Source organism: Pristiophorus japonicus, unplaced genomic scaffold, assembly GCF_044704955.1.
Source record: "Pristiophorus japonicus isolate sPriJap1 unplaced genomic scaffold, sPriJap1.hap1 HAP1_SCAFFOLD_42, whole genome shotgun sequence".
Taxonomy (NCBI): Eukaryota; Metazoa; Chordata; class Chondrichthyes; family Pristiophoridae; genus Pristiophorus; species Pristiophorus japonicus.
Window position 1 is genome coordinate 5742694 of NW_027254090.1, and position 22766 is coordinate 5765459.

At 46.0% G+C, this 22766-nt stretch overlaps 2 non-coding genes across 2 annotated transcripts; one reads left to right on the forward strand and one right to left on the reverse strand.

Annotated features, from left to right (window-relative positions):
* The first annotated feature begins 16636 nt into the window (after positions 1–16636).
* On the forward strand, positions 16637–16709 carry trnak-cuu (transfer RNA lysine (anticodon CUU)). Its single transcript has one exon. It is a non-coding gene; the product is annotated as a tRNA-Lys (tRNA).
* Positions 16710–17148: 439 nt separating this feature from the next.
* trnal-cag (transfer RNA leucine (anticodon CAG)) lies at positions 17149–17231 on the reverse strand. The gene has a single exon. It is a non-coding gene; the product is annotated as a tRNA-Leu (tRNA).
* Between the last annotated feature and the right edge of the window lie 5535 nt (positions 17232–22766).

The window sequence follows — 22766 nt, forward strand, 5'->3', positions numbered from 1 at the left end:
AACAAGACACAAAAGTTCAAAATTTAAATGAACTTCCAGTCTGGATGGCCGAGCCGTCGAAGGTGCTGCGTTCAGTTTGCAGTCTGCTCTTAAAGCGCGGTTTCAAATCCCTTTTCTTATTTTTAGTCATTAAGCAAAACTCATTTGCTTGGCACCACGACCAGCTCCTTAAAAGTGGGATCAGCAGTTCACCTGCTCGCTTAACATTTCCGTCTGACCGGGTGCTGAAAGTGGAGATGTTTCCGCAGTGTAGCGGTTAACACGTTCGCCTCACATGCGAAAGCTCACCGGGTGGGATTACAAGTCTACCATAATAGAGTCTCCCGACAGGACCAATACCCGCTGCCCAGAGCAGAGGACCTATTTGCCACGTTGGCTGGAGGAAAACTTTTCTCGAAACTTGATCTTACATTTGCGTATATGACGCAAGAACTGACCGAAGAGTCTCAGCTACTCACCACCATCAACACACATCGAGGCCTTTTTACGTACAATCAATGCCCATTCGGCATCAGGTCGGCAGCTGCTATATTCCAGCGCAACATGGAGAGTCTGCTCAAGTCCATCCTGGGGACGGTTGTGTTTCAAGATGACATACTCATCACGGGCAGGGACACCGACTCCCATCTCCGCAATTTGCAGGAAGTACTAAGTCGATTGGATCGAGTAGGCCTAAGAGTTAAGAAATCCATGTGTCTGTTTCTCGCGCCTGAGGTTGAATTTTTGGGCAGAAGGATTGCCGCTGATGGAATCGGCCCAACAGAATCAAAAACCGAAGCAATTCGTCTGGCACCCAGGCCCTGGAATATCTCGGAACTGCCTGCCTTTCTCGGGCTATTCAATTACTTTGGGAACTTTATACAGAACTTGAGCACGCTGCTGGAGCCTCTCCACATGCTACTCAGAAAGGGGTGTGATTGGTTTTGGGGGGACGCCCAAGAACGCGCCTTCAATAACTCAATCTTCTATGTTACAACAGTGTTTTAGCCTTTTTTGACCCAGGTAAAAAGTTAGTTCTTACATGTGATGCGTCAGCGTACAGGATCGGGTGCGTTTTACAGCATGTCAATGATGCGGGTAAATTACAACCCATTGCTTGTGCCTCCACGTCACTTTCGCGGGCGGCGTGCGGGTATGATATGGTTGAGAAGGAGGAGCTCGCGTGCGTGTACGATGTCAAAAAGATGCACCAATACCTTTTCGTGGCCAAGTTCGGGTTAGAAACCAACCACAAACCCCTCACGTCCCTGCTATCTGAGTGCAAGGCAATAAAGATCAAAGCCTCGGCACGCATTCAGCGGTGGGCACTCATGCTGGTGTCTTACGACTATACAATAAGGCACAGACCAGGCACAGACAACTGTGCCGACGCGCTTAGCAGGCTACCCCTGGCGACGACAGAAGGTTCGGACGAACAGGACTGTGAGATGGTCATGGCAATCAGTTCCTTTGAATCCACAGGTTCGCCCATGATGTCGCACCAAATCAGAGCCTGGACGAAAGATGCGTTTTAACTGGTGACAGGCGATGACTGCCCCGAGGAGATCAAACCTTTCCATAGGCGCAGGCATGAACTATCACTACAGGCAGACCTCCTGATGTGGGGCAGCCGAGTAGTTATGCCCTTGCGAGGCTGCGAGGCGTTTATCCGGGAGCTCCACCGCGAGCACCCGGGGATCGTCATAATGAAGGTCATAGCCAGATCCCACGTCTGGTGGCCTAGCACTGACGCGGACTTGGAGCTCTGCATCCGTCGGTGCACCATTTGTGCCCAACTCAGTAATGCCCCCAGGGAGGCCCCCCTAAGCCTCTGGCCCTGGCTCACAAAAACCGTGGTCGCAGGTGCATGTAGACTATGCGGGCCCATTCATGGGCAAAATGTTCCTCGTAGCCGTTGATGCATTTTCAAAATGGATCGAGTTCACCATTATAAACTCGAGCACTACCTCCACCACTGTGGAGAGCCTGAGAACCATGTTTGCAATGCATGGAATTCCTGACATATTGGTCAGTGATAATGGTCCGTGCTTCACTAGCGCAGAATTTCAAGAATTTATAGTTGACCACGGCATAAATCACGTTAAGACGGCACCGTTAAAGCCGGCCTCCAATGGCCAGGCGGAGCAAGCAGTGCAGATCATTAAACAAGGCATGCTCAGAATCCAAGGTCCCACGCTGCAGAGCCGCCTGTCGCGACTGCTGCTGGCATACAGATCTCGTCCCGATTCGTTGACTGGGGTTCCCCCCGCGCAACTATTGACGAAATGAACCTTAAAGACCAGGCTCTCGTTAATCCTCCCAGACATGCATGATATTGTTGAGGCTAAGCGCCGGAAGCTAACTGAGTACCATGACCTAAATTTGAGGGGGAGGTGGAATGAGATAGGGGACAAAGTGCTTGTGCTAAACTATGGCAGGTGTCCCAAATGACGTACAGGGACAGTAACAGGCAAGGAAGGAAACAGGCTACTGGTTGTACAAATGGACAATCGCCAAACCTGTCGGAGGCATGTAGACCAAGTAAAAAGTAGATTCACCAACAATACTGCAGGACGAGAGGCAGACTACAGTATGGAACTCACACCACACCTGGTGGACAGACAGAGGGAACAACCTGAGGAAAGGGCAGTCTCAACAGACAGCCCAGGCGAGATACCAGCAATCACACTGAAAGAAAAACAGGCACCAAGGCAAACAACTGAACCACAACTAAGACGCTCCACGCGAGAGCGTAGACCACCTGAGAGTCTGAATCTATAAAGACAATAAGACCTTGGGGGAGTTTGATGTCATGTATCTCACACTACTGTATATAACTATATCTTACCATGCTATACATGACTGTAACTAGATATGACCTGTAACCACAAGCATACGTTACCACCAGGGGTGCACTTGCAGGAGACACTGCATACCTGTTCTACACAGGTATATAAAGGTAGGTCTCAGGCAAGTGTGGCACTTGAGAGCTGTGAAATAAAGGTGCAGGTCCAGAGTGACCTTGACTTCAGCATGTGCCTCGTCTGAGTCTGTACTGCAGGGTCAGGACTTAACACTTACAAGCGAAATCTCAGCGGGTGGTAATATTTTCTGGAGCTTTCTCCTCATGCATGCTCAGGGGCGAGTTTGTTCTCCTGTGAAAGGTTATAAGATCATAAACATGTAAGGATTCGGAGCCGGAGTAGGCCTTTCGGCCCCTCGAGTCTGGTCCACCTTTCAAGAGGATTCTGTCAGTTCCTCGACAGCAAGTTTAAACATCTGGGGCGGAGCCAACAGGCGCCTGGCTGCAATCAGCGACAAAAAGGTGCATTTGGCAGAAGCCCGGCTAGGTCAATCGGTCGAGCATGAGAATCTTAATCTTGGATTCAGGGGTGCGAGCCCCACGTTAATTGTTAAATCATGTCCCATTTTACACACTGTGCTTTAGGGTTCTGATTCAAAATGTTCATTGCTGGTAACATCAACAGGAGACTGGGGGAAAAGTGCGACTGACTTTAGAGCAAGGGTCTGGTTATTGTGAAACAGCAAATGAAATATCAATTCTGGAAGAATGACATCGAAAAGAAATGTGACCCCGACACCCAGAAAGAAGTGTTAAGGCAGAAGATTAAATGCTGCATTCCTCTGTGCAAAAAATTCCTTTCACAAACATTTCTCTGACCAAAACTGCACAAAACAAAAATGTTCCTTTCAAATTCATTAAACTCCCGAATTTCCACGCCCTCCGAATCTCCTGAATCAGATGCATCTTGTTTTGCCGACTCAATCCATGTCCCTTTGCAATGTTCTGCTTCCACCAACACTATGAAATGTGCCACTAACTTATAGAATCATGGAATGGTTACAGCACGGAAGGCCATTCGGCCCGTCGAGCCCGTGCCGACTCTCAGCGTGTCCCACTCCCCCGCTCTTTCCCCTGAGGCCTGCAATTGTTTTTCCTTCAGACACTTTTCCAACTCCTGTTTGAAAGATAAGATTAAGTCTGCCTCCAGTAAATTCCAGATCCTAACCACTCGCTGCTAAATAGCCAGCTCCTGTTCCTATTTGTAAAGTCTGGGAAACACTGGATCAATTCCTACCACACTCACAGCCTTCCTAAATATAGCACCGTCTTTCTATTCTCGTAAAACCAGCTCCTGAAGTATAGTCCAGCTGTGTAGGTTAAAGCTCTGATTATGTTCCTAACATTACTTCAAATGCAGTGTTTCCGTAGTGTAGTGGTTGTCACATTTGCCTCACACGCGAAAAGATCCTGGTTCAAAATTGGGTGGAAACATTTTGAAAACTTGCTCAATTAAATATTGGAAAAAATGGATTGATTCATATTCGTGGTTCAATATTAACAAAACACAATGTCCCACAACCTTGTAAAATTTTCTGATATCACTGTACAGTTCTGTATACACTCAAACTCTACACTTGAACTGAATGCTCATAAAAGTATTGGAGTGGGAACTCACTGGATAAGAGCACAGCTGGTAATGTTTGCGGAATATGTTTGTGCAGTCAAAACGCGCAATGACAAACTGGAACCGTGCAGCACCGAATCCTCAGGGAAAACACAGTTAAAAACTTCGCTTCTGGGTGGGCTTGAACAACCAACTTTTAGGTTAATCGCCCAACGCGCTAAACCATTGCGTCACAGAGACTGACGCAAGTGCTCACTGCACGACATCCAAAACCAGGTTGTCAGTCAGTTAAACCTTCAGATTGCTCCGACCAGGATGGAACTTGTCCACTCTCAGTTGTACTTTTCCCAAATAAAGGGTGGACATTCAGTGTGGATGTATGGAAGCAGTCTGGTCCCGCACACTGCAGACACTTCCATGTCACTGCCAACCAGCTCTCTCACAACCGGTGTAATCTACCTTCCAGCCTTCCGGTGCCTTGTCTGTGACGAAGTATTCTGATTGTCCCGAAGACGGTATTCGGTTTTAATTCCTTTTCTGCTCCCGACTGCAGATATTCCTGTGAATAAACGCGAACAAAGTGCTTACAGGGTCAGTTCGATTGACCGTTTCTTTGCTTGGTGAAATTTCAAAGATTGAAAGCGACGCACATCAACCCCAGAAAATGCTGGAAACACTCAGCAGGTCGGGCAGTATCTGTGGAGGTGGGGAAGTGGGAATAATCGATTGGTTTGTTTGCGGCTTTGATCTGCTGCTGGGAAGTGAGGCAGCGCTGCAGGATGCTTTTTTTCGAGTTGTAAGCATAGGTTTCCGTCGTGTAACGGTTATCACGTTCGCCACACATGTGAAATATCCTCGGTTTGAGCACGGACAGAAACATTGTTTTGGAGAATATTTTTCTGTGGAATACATTTTTTAAAAGTAGCCCCAGGTTCCTTGTATCATGAGCGATCGGCATTTTAACTCACTCTCCTAAAATACAGTGTGTGTAAAATCAGATAGGGGATAAAACTTCATCAATGATTAAAGTTCCTTAACTCATTAAAGTTCAGTTCTTGAAGTTTCCATCAATTCATTTCATAAACATAATTGAAATGTGTGAGAGAATTAATAATGGGCTTTAATCGTTAAGGACCCCATTACTTTATGTTATAGACCCAGGTTACACACTCTCTTGCTTCTGAAAGAGTTGAGGTCCATATGGGGGTGATTTGGGCACATCTTTCCCCACATTACAAGTGTGTCAGGAAATCAACCACACAAAGCCCTTTCATTAACCACAGGGGTTCCCGCAATTGTCTGGTCTCAAAGCGGTTTTAGTCCTTGTCAATATCTCTTGTCCATTTCCCGATGTTTCCCGATTCTGTCGGACTCCCTGGCTCTCTTCAATCTGTGTGTGGCCACCTACAGATTGGATTTCAATGAATACCTGTGTTTGTGTTTTCAATAACAACAGAAAATGTTTCTTATATATTTCTTATGTTCTCTCCAAATCCTCGATATCCTTCCTAAATTGTGGTGCCCAGAACTGTAAACAGGATCCAACTGAGGCCTAAGCAGGGATTTATAAAGCTTTGGTGTAAGTACACCGGTGTAATCTATTTCACGTTATAACGCCAAGGGTCCTGTATTCTTTATTAGTAACCTTATCAACTTGTCTACCCACCGTCAAATATTGCTGTGTGTAAATCTCTCGGTCACTCTGTTTCTGCATCCCCTTTAAAACAACACCATTTAGTTGAAGTTTCCAAAGATGACCACCGTGTGTTTCCCAGACCTTACACAGAGGGACATAGGAACAGGAGGAGGCCATTTAGCCCCTCGAGCCTGTTGCACTATTCAGTGAGATCATGGCTGATCTGATCTTGGCCTCAGCTCCACTTCCCTACCATCTCCGCCGAACCCTTGACTCCCATATCGTTCAAAAATCTGTCTACCTCCACCTTAAATATATTCAATGACCGAGCCTTCACAGCTCTCAGGGGTAGAAATACAAAGATTCACGCCCCTCTGAGGGAAGAAATTCCTCCTCATCCCCATTTTAAATGGGCAACCCCTTATTCTGAAACTATGTCCCCTCGTTCTAGATTCCCCCACGAGGGGAACATCCTCTCTGCATCTACCCTGTCTAGCCCCTCAGAATCTTACACCTTTCAAAGATATCATCTCTCACTCTGCTAATCTCCAATAGGTAGATCCCAACCTGTTCAACCATTCTTCATAAGACAACCTTGTGAACCTTCTGTGAAATGCCCCCAATGTAAGTTTATCCCTCCTGAAATGAGGAGAGCAAAACTGTACGCAGTACTCCAGGTGTGGTTTCACCTGTGCTCTGTACAGTTGTAGCAGGTCTTCCGTACTTTTATATTCCATCCCCCTTGAAATAAAGGCCAACTTTCCATTTGCCTTCCTAATTACTACTGTATCTGCATGCTAACTTTTTGTGATCAGGAAGGCCAATGGTATCTTGGCCTTTATTGCAAAGGGGATGGAGTATAAAAGCAGGGAAGTCCTGCGACAGCTGTATTACGTATTGGTGAGGCCACACCTGGAATACTGCATGCAGTTTTGTTTTCCATATTTACGAAAGGCTATACTTGCTTTGGAGGCAGTTCAGAGAAGGTTCACTAGTTTGATTCTGGAGATGAGGGGGTTGACTTATAAGGAAAGGTTGAGTAGGTTGGGCCTCTACTCATTGGAATTCAGAAGAATGAGAGGTGATCTTATCGAAATGTGTAAGATTATGAGGGGGCTTGAGAAGGTGGATGCAGAGAGGATGTTTCCACTGATGGGGAGACTTGAACTAGAGGGCATGATCTTAGAATAAGGGGCCACCCATTTAAAATGAGATGAGAAGAAATTTCTTCTCTCAGAGGGTTGTAAAACTGTGGAATTCCCTGCCTCAGTGAGCTGTGGAAGCTGGGACATTGAATAAATTTAAGAGAGAAATTGACAGCTTTTTAAATGATAAGGGGATAAGGGGTTATGGGGAGCGGGCAGGGAAGTGGAGCTGAGTCCATGATCGGATAAGCCATGATCTTATTGAATGGCGGAGCAGGCTCGAGGGGCCGTATGGCCTACTCCTGCTCCTATTTCTTATGTTCTTCTGTAAAAGGACTCCCAGATCCCTCTGCTCCACAGCATTTTGTAATCTCTCCCCATTTAAGTAATTATTAGCTTTTTTTGTTTTACCGACCAAAGTGAATAACCTCATATTTCCCACATTATACTGCAGCTGCCAATTTTTTCCTCACTCACTGACCCTATCTATATCGCTTTGCAGATTGTTTGCGTACTCCTCACAACTCGCTTTCACACCATATCTTTGTATCAGCAGCAAATTTGTCCACATTACAAACATGCAGAGCCCAGAAGAAATTATTTTGCACCCTGGCGATGTTTTCCCATTGCCTTTGAAGGCGTATATCGCAGATTACCCAGAATGAAACCGTACATTTAAGATTTATACTATGAGGGAAAATTGCATCTTATTTTATTAGTTCGAGGTGTTTCATTAATTGATTTGAAATGCTGTATTTGTTTGAGGTGCTGTGGAAAAATGGATCCTAACTCATTGCTGACTCTAAGTTAGAACAAATGAGTGTTCGACAGTAAAATGAGCACTGCACTTTAATTGAGAATTACATATCCAGAGTTATAGTAGGCAGCCGCATACCGCAGTGAAGTAGAGCAGACCCTAGAGACTCAGCTAACATTTGGAAAGTAATCACTGAAGAGTGCAAAACATTCATCAGAACAATGTACAATGTGTACAATGCGTCTGATTGTGTTTGAAGGAACACGGCCATTGGAGAGAGAGCATCGTTTCCAATTACATTATAAAATAAGTCTGATCAACATTTTCCAGTTTTGGGACGTTTAGCTTCAATTTCGGAATTTTGCATGTAAACATATTCTATATCATGAGGGACTCAAATCAGCGGCCGTAATGTGTTTGTTCAAACAACTGAAACTAATTTCAACTCTGTTGCATCTTGACTGTCCCAGTGGGGAGCACACAGGATATAATTGAAAGGCTCCGGGAATATTTCAGAGTTTAATTCAGAGAGATTGCCTAAAGCACGAAGAGGCAGCATCGCTTAACACAGAAAATGCCTGATACGTCCTTACTACACAGTATAAATACACACGAGGCCCATGCTTGAGAGAAGGTCAGTCTGTGACCTGTCCTTTATTCCTTCACACTCAAGTGATGAAGGTGGGTGGAGCTTCCCCTTTTATACCTGAAGGTACAGGTTAGGAGTATCTCCCACCTAGTGGTCAGTGTTCTCACGGTGTACAACTTCGGTCAGTTTATACATGGGTTACAATGCTGGTTGAATACATGACATCACCTCCTACCCCAAAGTCTTATTGGGATCACAGGTTGAGTCTCTCTGGTGGTTTACGCTCCCTTGTAGAGCGCCTGAGTTGGGGCTCCAGTTGTTGGGCGCTGGCCTGATTGTCTGCTGTTTGCAGTGCTCAGGCCTGTCCGGACTGCCCACAGTGACTGGGCTCTCCTCCCTTTGGTTCCGGTGTTCGGTCACCTGTGGTGGAGTGAACTCTATATCGTTCTCTTCCTCTGCTTCTTCTATGGGGTTGGTGAACCTCCTTTTTGTTTGATCCACATGTTTGCGGCAGATTTGTCCATTGGTAAGTTCAACTACCAGAAACCAATTTCCCTCTTTGGAAACCACAGTGCCTGCGAGCCATTTGGGCCCTGCAGCCAAGTTGAGGACAAAAACAGGATCATTTACATCAATACATCATGCCCTCGCATTCCTGTCATGGTAGTAATATTGTGACTGGCGCCTGCTCTCGACAATTTCTTTAATGGTGGGGTGTATAAGGGATAATCGGGTTTTGAGCATCCTTTTCATTAGTAGCTCTGCGGGTGGAACCCCTGTGAGCGAGTGTGGTCGGGATCTATCGGCCAACAGGAGGCGTGATAAGCAGGTTTGTAGGGAACCCCCTTGGAATCTGAGCATCCCCTGTTTGATTATCTGAACTGCTCGTTCTGCCTGGCTGTTTGAGGACGGCTTGAACGGTGCCGTTCAAACACGGTAAATTCGATTGCCTGCCATGAAGTGCTGGAATTCAGTGCTTGTGAAGCACAGGCCATTGTCACTGACCAAGATGTCCGCTAGACTGTGGGCGGCGAACATTGCCTGTAGACTTTCTACCGTGGCAGAGGATGTGCTTGAATTTAAAATGTCACACTCGATCCATTTGTAGTAGGCGTCCACTACAACCAAAAGCATTTTCCCCATGAAAGGACCTGCGTAGTCCACATGGATGCGTGACCAAGGCTTGGCCAGGGGCTAAGGGGGGCTTCCCTGGGCGCATGGCCCAGCTGGGCACATGTGTTGCACCTGCGAACACAAAGTTCCAGATCTGCGTCTATTCCTGGCCACCAAACGTGTGACCTGGCAATTGCCTTCATCGTGACAATGCCCCGGTTCCCATTGTGGAGTTCTCTGATGAACACCTCTCTGCCCATCTGGGGCATGACTACGCGGTTTCCCCACAGTAGGCAATCGGCTTGAATCGAGAGTTCATCCCTGCCCCTGTGAAATGGTTTAAATTCCTCAGGGCATGCCCTGTACGTGGCTGCCAAGTCCCCATTCAGGACACATTTCTTGACTAGAGACAATAGCGGGTCTCTATTTGTCCAGACTTTAAACGACGGGCTGTCACTGGTGAGCCTTCGCTTCCGAAAGCTTCAACAGCCATGACCATCTCAGCACCATGCTCGGTAGCCCCCTCAGTGGTGGCTAGTGGGAGCCTGCTGAGTGCATTGGCGCAGTTTTCAGTGCCCGGTCTTTGCCAAATTGTGTAGTCATAGGCAGCTAACGTTGGTGCCCACCTCTGTATGCGGGCCGATGCGTTTGCATTTATGGCCTTGTTGTCGGCCAAAAGGGACGTTAGGGGTTTGTGATCTGTCTCCAGCTCAAATTTTCTGCCAAACAGGTACTGGTGCATTTTATTTACCACATATACACATGCGAGCGCCTCCTTTTCTACCATCCCGTAGCCCCTTTCTGCCTGGGACAGACTTCTGGAGGCACAAGCTACCGGCTGTAACTGACCCTTGGCATTGACATGCTTCAACACACACCCGACACCATAGGACGACAGATCGCACGTTAACACAAGTTTCTTACATGGGTCATATGGCGTTAACAGATTGTTGGAACATAACAAATTGCGTGCTCTATTAAAAGCCCTTTCCTGGCTGTCCCCCCAGACCCATTCACGACCTTTGCATAGGAGCACGTGCAGCGGCTCCAGCAGCGTGCTCAATTTGGGAAGAAATTTGCCAAAATAATTCAGGAGCCCCAGGAACGAACGCAGTTCCGTCGTGTTACGGGGTCTGGGTGCTCTCTGGATCGCTTCCGTCTTGGATGCAGTTGGGCTGATCCCGTCTGCTGCTACCCTCATCCCCAGGAATTCTACCTCTGGAGCTAGGAAGACGCACTTCGCAGTTTTAAGGCGCAGACCTACTCGGTCCAGTCTGCGTAGCACCTCCTCCTGGTTGTGGAGGTGTTCTTCAGTATTGTAACCCGTAATGAGGATGTCGTCCTGAAAAACCATCGTCCCTGGAATCGACTTGAGGAGGATTTCCATATTTCGTTGGAAGATCGCTGCGGCCGAGCAAATCCCGAACTGACATCTGTTGTGCTCAAACAGCCCCTTGTGTGTCGTGATGGTGGTCAGCTTCTTCAACTCACTCGCCAGCTCCTGGGTCATGTAAGCTGAGGTCAGGTCCAATTTTGAAAAATGTTTGCCACCGGATAGCGTCGCAAAGAGGTCCTCCGCTCTCGGTAGTGGGCACTGGTCTTGGAGTGACACCCGATTGATGGTGGCCTTGTAATCGCCACATATCCTGACCGACCCATCCGCCTTCTGCACCGGCACAATCGGGCTCGCCCAGTCACTGAATTCGACTGGCGAGATGATGCCTTCCCTCAGGAGGCAGTCCAATTCGCCTTCTATCCTTTTCCGCATCACGTACGGCACCGCTCTGGCCTTGTGGTGTACTGGTCTGGCGTCCAGGTTTATGTCAATCACTACCTTGGCCCCCATGAAAGTGCCAATGCCGGGTTGAAATAATGAGTCAAATTTGTCCAGGAACTGTGAGCATGATACTCGCTCCACAGAGGAAATTGCATTGACATCGCCCCATTTCCAGTTCATGACAGCAAGCCAACTCCTCCCCAGTAGTCCGGGACCGTCCCCCGGGACAATCCAGAGTGGCAACCTGTTCTCTGAATCTTTGTGGCTCACGACTTCCGTGGCGCTGCCTTGCACCGGAATGATCTCCTTGGTGTAAGTCCGTAGCTGTGCGTCAATCGGCGATAATTTTGGCCTCCTGGCCTTGGATGCCCACAACTTTTTGAACTGTTTGATACCCATCAGGGACTGGCTGGCACTCGTGTCTAACTCCATTGATACTGGGATGCCATTGAGGAGCACTTTCATCAATATTGGTGGCGTCCTGGTGTATGAATTGTATACGTGCTCCACATGAACTCGCTGAACTTCAGCTTCCAGCGATTTCCTCCAGTGTCCATTTCTGCAATTTCTGTAGGCATTTTGCTCATCTCTGCAAACTCCGGCTGAATGTATGCCTCCACGCCTCCAGCATGAGTTTCGGTTTGAAACAAAAGGTCCCTTGCCAGTCGATCGTCCCTGACTGCCCCTGTTATTGTTCTTGAGTGCACCATTAACAGGTGTTGATGGCCCCATTACTGGCCGTATTGTCCCTTGCAATGGCGTGAATCACTGTTTAGCTTGCCATTGTCTCTGTCGAACTCCCCCTCTGGTATCGACTACATGTTGGGGCATGCCTGACTGCCCTTGTCTGCCTGGAGAACTGTGTGCTGCTTTAACAATGTTGAATCTCTGTCCCAACCATTCCTTAACACAGTACCTCTCGTCTGTTCTGCTAGTGGCCATGCTCGCGTGGTTTAAATCCCAGTTTCTTGTCGCCATTGATAGGTCCTTACTTCACAGTATAAATGCACACAAGGCCTATGCTTGAGAGAAGGTCAGTCTGTGACCTGTCCTTTATTCCATAGCACTCAAGTGATGAAGGTGGGTGGAGCTTCCCCTTTTATACCTGAAGGTCTAGGTTAGGAGTGTCTCCCACCTAGTGGTCAGTGTTCTCACGGTGTGCAAATTAGGTCAGTTTATACATGGGTTACAATGCTGGTTGAATACATGACAATGCCTGCGACATTTTCCATCATTGATAAAATATTCTAAGTGATCCTTGCAGTCACTGCTCTTCCTGGTCAGTAATTATAGTCATTGACGTTGTGTAACTCTGTGTGTGATCCATATTTGGCCTTGTTCTGTATCTGACAATGTAGTGATGACCATTAAATGATAGGGGCAGTGACATAATTTCAATAAATCGGAAGTCCACATTAGCCAAATTCCCACTGCTCATTTATGCCGTTCCTTTAACAGAAACCGTAACTCTGTACTCTGCAGACACGCAAATGATGAAGTTATTGCTGTTGTTGGAACACTTTGTATACTTGCACCTGCCCTCGGCACTAAAAGCTCTCTAAAGTTTGTTCCTTACTGGGATTCGCTGTCACAATAGAGTTGTGAGAACTGAGAGGCACTGGGCAGACTGCAATATCTGACCGGACTGAATCTGTATTACTGGGACTATCTGTCATTGTACAACTGTATTGAGTGTCGTTCATTGACTGGGGTCGAATATCTGACCATAGAGGCCATGTAATTACTGGAATTCTTTGAGGATACAACGAGCATGGTGGATAGAGGTGTACCGATGGATGTGGTGTATTTAGATTTCCAAAAGGCATTCGATAACGTGCCACACAAAAGGTTACTGCAGAAGATAAAGGTACGCGGAGTCAGAGGAAATGTATTAGCATGATAGAGAATTGGCTGGCGAACAGAAAGCAGAGAGTCAGGATAAATGGGTCCTTTTCCGGTTGGAAATCAGTGGTTAGTGGTGTGCCACAGGGATCAGTGCTGGGACCACAACTGTTTACAATATAAATAGATGACCTGGAAGAGGGGACAGAGTGTAGTGCAACAAAATATGCAGATGACACTAAGATTAGTGGGAAAGCGGGTTGTGTAGAGGACTCAGAGAGGCTGCAACGAGATTTGGACAGGTTAAGCGAATGGGCTAAGTTTTGGCAGATGGAATACAAAGTTGGAAAGTGTGAGGTCATCCACCTTGGGGAAAAAAAACAGTAAAAGGGAATATTATTTGAATGGGGAGAAATTACAACATGCTGTGGTGCAGAGGGACCTGGGGGTCCTTGTGCATGAATCCCAAAAGGTTAGTTTGCAGGTGCAGCAGGTAATCAGGAAGGCGAATGGAATGTTGGCCTTCATTGCGAGAGGGATGGAGTACAAAAGCAGGGAGGTCTTGCTGCAACTGTATAAGGTATTAGTAAGGCCGCACCTGGAGCACTGCGTGCAGTTTTGGTCACCTTACTTAAGGAAGGATATACTAGCTTTGGAGGGGGTACAGAGACGATTCACTAGGCTGATTCCAGAAATGAGGGGGTTACCTTATGATGATAGATTGAGTAGACTGGGTCTTTACTCCTTGGAGTTCAGAAGGATGAGGGGTTATCTTATAGAAACATTTAAAATCATGAAAGGGATAGACAAGATAGAGGCAGAGAGGTTGTTTCCATTGGTGGGGGAGACTAGAACGAGGGGGCACGGCCTCAAAATAAGGAGGAGCCAATTTAAAACCAAGTTGAGAAAGAATTTCTTCTCCCAGAGGGTTGTGAATCTGTGGAATTCTCTGCCCAAGGAAGCAGTTGAGGCTGGCTCATTGAATGATTTCAAGTCAAAGATAGATAGATTTTTAACCAATAAGGGAATTAAGGGTTACGGGGAGAGGGCGGGTAAGTGGAGCTGAGTCCACGACCAGATCAGCCATGATCTTATTGAATGGCGGAGCAGGCTCGAGGGACTAGATGGCCTACTCCTGTTCCTAATTCTTATGTTCTTATGTTCTTATGTTCTTATAACACGGCAATGAGAATTGTACAGTGTACTGCAAGTGTGGTCCAAATAAAAATTTGATACCAGTTCAACAGAACTTCAATACTTTTCAACACTATCCGTCTTGAATTAACCCTTGGTGCTCCATTTTCTTTTTATGGATGTATAACCCGCATCACGACCTTTACTGTTTATTTGTATTTCTACTCTGAGATCCCTTTGCTTCTTGACCTCACTTAGATTCTTATTCTCACGTAGTATTTGACCTTATCTTTCTTACCAAAGTACATGACCTCACTCTGTCTGTGTTGGATTGAATTTGCCAATTCAATGTCCAGTCTACAAGGTTATTAATGTCTTGTTGTAGTTTGTTGCAGTCCTCCTCAATAATGTCTATCAGCCCCACCCCAATTTGGCCTCATCTGAAAGTGTAGAAATTGTTTTTTTGATTCCAAAGTCTAAATGGACAATTTAAATTGTGAACAGCATTGGTCCCACACTGATCCTCATGGGAGCCCACTTTACACCTTCTGCACTCAGAATAACAGTCCTTTACTTCTGCTTTCTGTCTTGGGGTCAGCTCGCTATACATTCCACGACTTGTCTCCTAACACCGCAAGCTCTGACCTTATTCATTATTCTAATATGTGGTACCTCATCAAAGACTTTTTGGAAATTTAAGTATATTATATCGACCACATTACCCTGGTCTACTCTCCCTGTTACTTCTTCAATGAAATCAAAGAAGTTGGTCAAGCAAGACTTTTGCTTTTGAATCCACGCTGATTATACATAATTATATTTTTGGTTTATAGATATTCTTCTATTCTCTACTTTAGAAGGGATTCCATTATTTTCCTACCACCGAAGTTCCACTGACTGGTCTATAGTTCCCCGGACATGTTCTATCTTCCATCTCAAATATAAGTATTACGTTAGCTATCCGCCATTCCTCTGACACTACACATTTTTCAAACAAATCATTAAATATTTGTAATAGTTCTCCTGCTATCTCTTCGCTGAATTATTTTAAAGTGTATGGATGTAATCCATCCAGACCAGGGGTTTAATCCTCCTTTCATTTGGTTTTTCATTTAATATTTCTCCTCTTTACTTATTGCAGTTATATAATTTCCCATACATTATTCCACCATCATGTCCATCTGCCCTGTGTCCCTGGTAAATACAGAGGCAAAGTAATTATTTCATATTTTATGTCATTTTTCCATCGCTTCATGTGATTTAATATTGTCCATCGATATGTGGCCCTATTCCCATCCGACATTCTTTTTTAAATGAATGTGCCTGTAGAAAGTTAGATGAGCGATTATGTTATCGGCCACCTAATAGTGGGAAGGATAAAGAGGTGTAAATTTAGATAAAATGCAGAAAGATTCAAGGTCTGTCGTGATAATGTGGGACTTCAACGTAAACTGGGAAAATAACCATGCAAAGGGAAAATGCAGGGGAGGATTTCCTGAAATCTGTATTAGAACTTTCTCCATCAGTATGTTTCCAGCACGATGGGGAAGAAAGCAGTTCTGGATCTCGGAAATGGATTAAGTAGAGCATGTTTCTGTGGAGGAGCATTGAGGAAACAGTGATCACAATATCATTAGGTTTAGAGTAGTTATAGAAAAGGAGAAGGTATAATCATGTGTTAAAATACCCAACTGTAGGAGGACTAATTTTTTGAGTTGAAAGGGATCCGGCCCAGGTAGATTGAAACCAAAGATTTCTCGGTAAAACAGTAAATGCACATTGGGAGACTTTCAAAAAGGAGATAGATCGGGTAACGACTCGACACGTTCTCATGCAGGGTGCAGAAATAGCATGATAGCTAGCTGCAGCTCGGTGGATGAATGAAGACCAACTAAAACACAAAAACGGAAGCTTGTGATAAACTTCAGGCTCATATTTCAGCAGAGAACCAAGCAGAATACAGGATGTACAGAGAATGACTATCAAAGGAGGAGGAAGTAGAATCAGCAGAAAAACAGGATATTCGCCCATAGTACTTATCTGAGGAAGGACACACTTGCCTTGCAGGTGGTGCAACAGAGGTTCAACAGATTGATTCCTGGGATGAGAGGGCTGTCCTATGATGAGAGATTGTGTAGAATATGTCGATTCTCTCTTGCGTTTCGAAGAATCGGAGGTGATCTCGTTGAAACGGACAATATTCTGAAGCGGATTGACAGGACAGATGTTGAGAAGCCTGGCTAGCTCAGTCGGTAGAGCATGAGACTCTTAATCTCAGGGTCGTGGGTTTGAGCCCCATGTTCGTCAATTGCAGTTCCTTAAAATTTATGTTGCTTTCACGGGAAAACATCATTAATTAACACATTATCTTCTTTTGCACAATGAAAGAAATACGAACTGAGGGAGAGTTGATAATTTAATCATCTGTTCTGTGCTCTGCATAAGAACACAAGAACCAGGAGCAGGAGTCGGCCATTTGGCCCATCGAGCCTGCCTTCTTTTGCACTGAAACAAATTATAACCGTGAGTTTAAATTAGCAGTGCGAGATATTTACAGGGCACCTTTCAATGCTTCACAAACCCATTCCTTTCGCTACAGCCACCCGGGATCGTTTCCCGGTTTGGGAAGGATATTTGATATCACCGCTTGCAATTGAAGTGGAGTAATTTTATTACGTCAGATGGATGTCCCAAAGCACTTCAGAGTGGTGTCAAAACAAATGAGTTTGCAATTTAAAACACTGAATATCAGGAGTGGGATTTGAACCCACGCCTCCAGAGGAGACTGCGACCTGAACGCAGCGCCTTAGACAGCTCGGCCATCCTGACTGTGTGATGCTTTATTTACAAGTTATTACTCAGGAGAGTTTCGGACCGGGCGCTTGTTCAGTGTTGCTGGAAGGCCCAGTGATCGGGATATCCTCTCCCCCGGGGTTTTCCTGAGCCTCTGATCGGTGCACGGGGAGGTTTGGCATGGGGAGGTTTGGCCCGGGTTGGAGGTAGCTTACATCCCAGGGATGGACAATAACACTCTGAGCTCTGGAACTGGGGAAGAGCGAATTATTCATGAGCTGTTTGTGAGTTTCAAATGCAACTTAGATCTGATGGTATTAACCGATAGTGTTGTTTCACAGAATGAAAGAAATGCGAACAGGGACAATCGAAATTTCAATAACTGAACTTTAATAATGAGTGAAACTTTAACCCTTGATGAAGTTTTATCCCCGATCTGATTTTACACATTCTGTATTTGAGTAGATTAGTTTTAAAATGTTAATTGCTCATGCGACAATGTACCCTGGACTGCTTTTGTTCAATTTTATTGCAGACAAGTTTTTGCTTCACAAATAATGTTTCCGCCCAGGCTCGCAACAGAGACCTTTCGCGTGTGAGGCAAACATGATAACCGCTACACTACGGAAACTGCTGCTTAGCTCAGTGCCCAGATTGCAGTGTTCAGCAACAAGCTGAAATGCTCAATCCCTCTCTCTGCAAAAAGTTCCTTTCACAAACATTTCTCTGACCGGAACTGCACCAAACAACAATGTTCTCCTTTCAAAGTCATTAAACTCCCCAATTTCCACATCTGCAATGTTAAGGACAAGGACTGAAAGCGCTTTGCGATCAGAAAATTGCCGGAAACCCCTGTGGCCAATGACAGGACTTTTGATGGTTGATTTCCGTACACACCTTGTGTTATGTATTTAACCTTTGGCCACCTGTATCACACCACCACCAGAGGGCCTACCTGTTGGAGTCCCAAGGATTCCCAGCATCCATTTGTATATATAAGCACACTGGAGTCTTATTAAAGGAGCTAATGTCATACTTACTCATTGTTCACAGTACTCAGATTCATTCTTTATTATGAGCATATCAATTGGCGACGAGACAACGAACAACCACTCAAAAATGCAAGTAACAGTTGGTATAACTTGATAACAGCACAGCTGGCAATGGTTGCGGAATATATTCGTGCAGCCAAAACGCACACTGACAACTTGGAACTGTACGGCACCGAATCCTCAGGGAAAAACAATTAAAGGCTTTGTTCCTGAATGGGCTACGATCCACCAACATTGCAGTTAATAGCTGAACGCCCTAATCCATTGCACCACAGAGACTGATATAGCATATATTGCAAGACATCCCTGTGATATCTTCACAGAGCACAGCACACACAGCTTCCGAACATGCAGGCTGCTCTCTCGGAACTCTCCGGAAAGAGCCTGTTCTGTTTCATGGATTAACTATACAGTTGCAGTACACAATACGTCCACATCCACAGTGTGGAGCTACAAGCATTACATGCTGACAGACATTACAATCCCAAATTAGGGTGTCAGTCAGTTAAAGCTTCAGATTGCTCTGACCGGGATGGAACTTGTCCACTCTCAGTTGTACTTTTCCCAAATAAAGGGTGGGACATTCATTGTGGCTGTGTGGAAGCAGTCTGGTCCCGCACACTGCAGACACTTCCATGTCACCGCCAACCAGCTCTCCCAGAACCGGTGTGATCTACCTTCCAGCCTTCCGGTGCCTTGTCTGTGACGAAGTATTCTGACTGTCCCGAAGCCGGTATCCTTTGTCATCAATAAGGTTTTCAGTTGATTCGGTAATTTTTACCTGCTGGACAGTCGAGGCACAAATTGTAGAGTGGAACACTTGCGTGGACCCCGGTTTTCTCGTGGTTGATTTTCCTGGTTAGGTCCGTCGGTCGCGGTGGTCCGGTTGATGCCTGTTACCAAGTCAGTTGGTATTGATGTTCCACTGATTGGTTTTTTGAAGTTCTTTTCTCCGATGTCGTGATGTATCTTCCTGTGTTTTCTTGCCGTGTGCTCTCGATCTTGATCTAGTTGTTCCAAAGTAATCGTCAGAAAAATAGGTTGCTCTTGGTACGATAGGCCCCTAGTTATACTCTGAGAGGCTGCTTAATCTTCGTGCCAAATATAACGTTTCTTTTGTTTAAGTTTTGCTGCCCATTGATTTAAGTGTTCTTCTTTGTATAAGTTTTGGCGGACTAGCTAACTGAGACTTGATTAAATGTTTTAATCTGGTGTTGATAGACTTTGGGAGGGCGATACTCCTTCTTTATGAACTGATGAACTCTTGTCCATTGAAATAGCACTGCTTTGGCTTCGGGAAGTCTGGGATGAGCCAGATATTTCTATACATGTTGAAAAGGTGTTGGAATAAGGATGTGATATTTGGGTCCTGTGGGTAAGGTGGATATTGTTTCTTCCGTGGTCGATTGTTTAAATGCTAATGTTTTCTTGGAGCCTGACTATGGTTAAAGAGCTCCCCCAGACAAAATGATTAGCTACAATATCCAAACTCTAAATCCCACCCCTCTGTCACTGCAGCATTTCCCCACAGGCCCAAACGTGCCTTTTAAAATCCCAAACTTGGTTAAGACTTGTAGATTTCTTCCATATGCTTTTTAGGATCCCAAACTTTATGTTTACTCATCCCAAATCGAATTTCCTTTTCACTTGGGGGTTTCCACGAATTTTGGAATCTACATAGGCAGTCCCTCGGAATCGAGGAAGACTTGCTTCCACTCCGAAAATAAGTTCTTTGGTGGCTGAACAGTCCAATACTAGAGCCACAGACCCAATCACAGGTGGGACAGATAGTCCTTGAGGGAAGGGATGGGTGGGACAGGTTTGCCGAACGCTCTTTCTGCTGTCGACACTTGATTTCTGCATGCACTCGGCGATAAGACTCGAGGTGCTCAGCGCCCTCTCGGATGCACTTCCTTCACTTCGGGTGGTCTTGGGTCAGGGACTCCTGAGTGTCAGTGGGGATGTTGCACTTTTTCAGGGAGGCTTTGATTGTGTCCTTGTAGAGTTTCTGCTGCCCACCTTTGGCTCGTTTGCCATGACGGAGCTCCGAGTAGAGCACTTGCTTTGGTAGTCTCTTGTCTGGCATGAGGACAATGTGGCCTGCCCAGTGGAGCTGATCGAGTGTGGTCAGTGCTTCAAAGCTGGGGATGTTAGCCTGAATAAGGTCGTAGATGTTGGTGCGTCTGTCCTCCCAGGGGATTTGTTGCATCTTCGGAGACATCGTTGGTGATATTTCTTCAGCAACTTGATGTGTCAACTGTACATGGTCCATGTCTCTGAGCCTTACAGGAGGGCCGGTATTACTACAGCCCTGCAGACCATGAGCCTGGTGGCAGTTTTGAGGGCCTGGTCTTCAAACACTCTTTTCCTCAAGCGGCCGAAGGCTGCACTGGCGCATGGAGGCCGTGTTGAATCTCGTCGTCTATGCCTGCTCTTGTTGATAGGAGGCTCCCGAGATATGGGAAGTGGTCCATGGTGTCCAGGGCCGCGCCGTGGATCTTGATGACTGGGGGGTAGTGCTGTGCGGTGAGGACAGGCTGGTGGAGGACCTTTGTCTTACGGATGTTTAACGTAAGGCCCATGCTTTCATAGGCCTCAGTAAATACATCGACAAAGTCCTGGAGTTCAGCCTCTAATGTGCGCGGACGCAGGCCTTGGTGAGGCCACACCTGGAATATTGTGTACAGTTTTGGTCTCCTAATCTGAGGAAGAACGTTCTTGCTATTGAGGGAGTGCAGCGAAGGTTCACCAGACTGATTCCCGGGAGGGCAGGACTGACATGTATAGAAAGACTGGATCAACTAGACTTATATTCACTGGAATTTAGAAGAATGAGAGGGGATTACATGGAAACATAAAATTCTGACGCGATTGGACAGGTTAGATGCAGGAAGTATGTTCCCGATGTTGGGGAAGTCCAGAACCAGGGGTCACAGTCTAAGGAAAAGGGGTAAGCCATTTAGGACCGAGATGAGGAGAAACTTCTTCACTCAGAGAATTCTGAACCTGTGGAATTCTCTACCACAGAAAGTTGTTGAGGCCAGTTCGTTCGATATATTCAAAAGGGAGTTAAATGTGGCAATTACGGCTAAATGTATCAAAGGTATGGAGAGAAAGCAGGAAAGGGGTACTGAGGTGCATGATCAACCATGATCATATTGAATGGTGGTGCAGGCTCGAAGGGCCGAATGGCCTATTGCTGCACCTGTTTTCGATGTTTCTATGTTTCTATGTTTCTATGCAAAGCACAGAAAAAAATGGTTGAAGTATCGACTCTGCTTCAGTTCGCATTTCTTTCATTGTGCAAAAGAAGGTGACTGATTAATTAATGATGCAATCCCGTGAAAGCAACACAAAAGTTTAACAAAAAAACATATGGTGGCTGGCAGGTGAGCGCTGCTTCTGACGCCCGGTGGGAATGGGCGGGGATTTTAAAGCCCCTTGCATTGTGAAACCTTCAGATAGTCAAACATTTCCGATGTGCTGTATCGACCTCGTGGCGCAACGGTAGCGCGTCTGACCCCAGAACACGTCGAGGTCACTGTTCTTCAGGGTAATTCGGGAATTAATATTTTCTTTGCTGTTTGGCAATAACCAGACCCTTGCTCCAAGGTTTGCATCACTGTTTCCCCGGTGTCAGGCAGAGATACGCATGCTGCCCTCATTTATTTCATGTGGCAGGACACAAAAGTTCAAAATCAACCTGCAGATGGCCACATACAGCATTAAATAGTCAGGATGGCCGAGCGGTCTCAGGTGCTGTGATCAGTTTGTAGTTTTTTTTCTGGAAGCGTGGGTTCAAATCCCACTTCTTCATTCTCGTCATTGAGCAAAACTCATTGTTTGACACCACGACCAACTCCTGAAAAGTGGGATTCAGCAGTTCACCTGCTCGCTTCACATTTCTGTCTGACCAGGTGCTGAAAGTGGAGATGATTCCGCAGTATAGCGGTTAACACGTTCGCCTCACACGCGAAAGCTCACCGGGTGGGAATATTTTCTGGAACTTTCTCCTTGTGCTCAGAGGCGAGTTTGTTCTCCTCTGAAAGGTCATAAGATCATAAACATGTAAGGATTAGGGGCCGGAGTAGGCCATTCAGCCCCTCTAGTCTGGTCCACCATTCAAGAAGATCCTGGCAGTTCCTCGACAGCAAGTTTAAACATCTGGGGCGGAGCCAACAGGCACCTGGCTGTAATCACCGACAAAAAGGTGTATTTTGCAGAAGCCCAGCAAACTCAGTCAGGAGATCATGAGATTCTAAAACGAGCGCCACATTGGGTGATTATTTTTCATAGAATTATATAATCAGAAGTTTACAGCACGGAAGGAGGCCATTTCGGCCCATTGTTACCGTGCCGGCCAATAACAGGCTCTCCAGCCTAATCCCACTTTCCAGCTCTCGGTCCATAACCCTGCAGGTTACGGCACTTCAGGTGCACATCCAAGCACTTTTTAAATGTGGTGAGCGTTTCTGCCTCTACCACCCTTTCAAGCAGTGAGTTCCAGACCCCCACAACC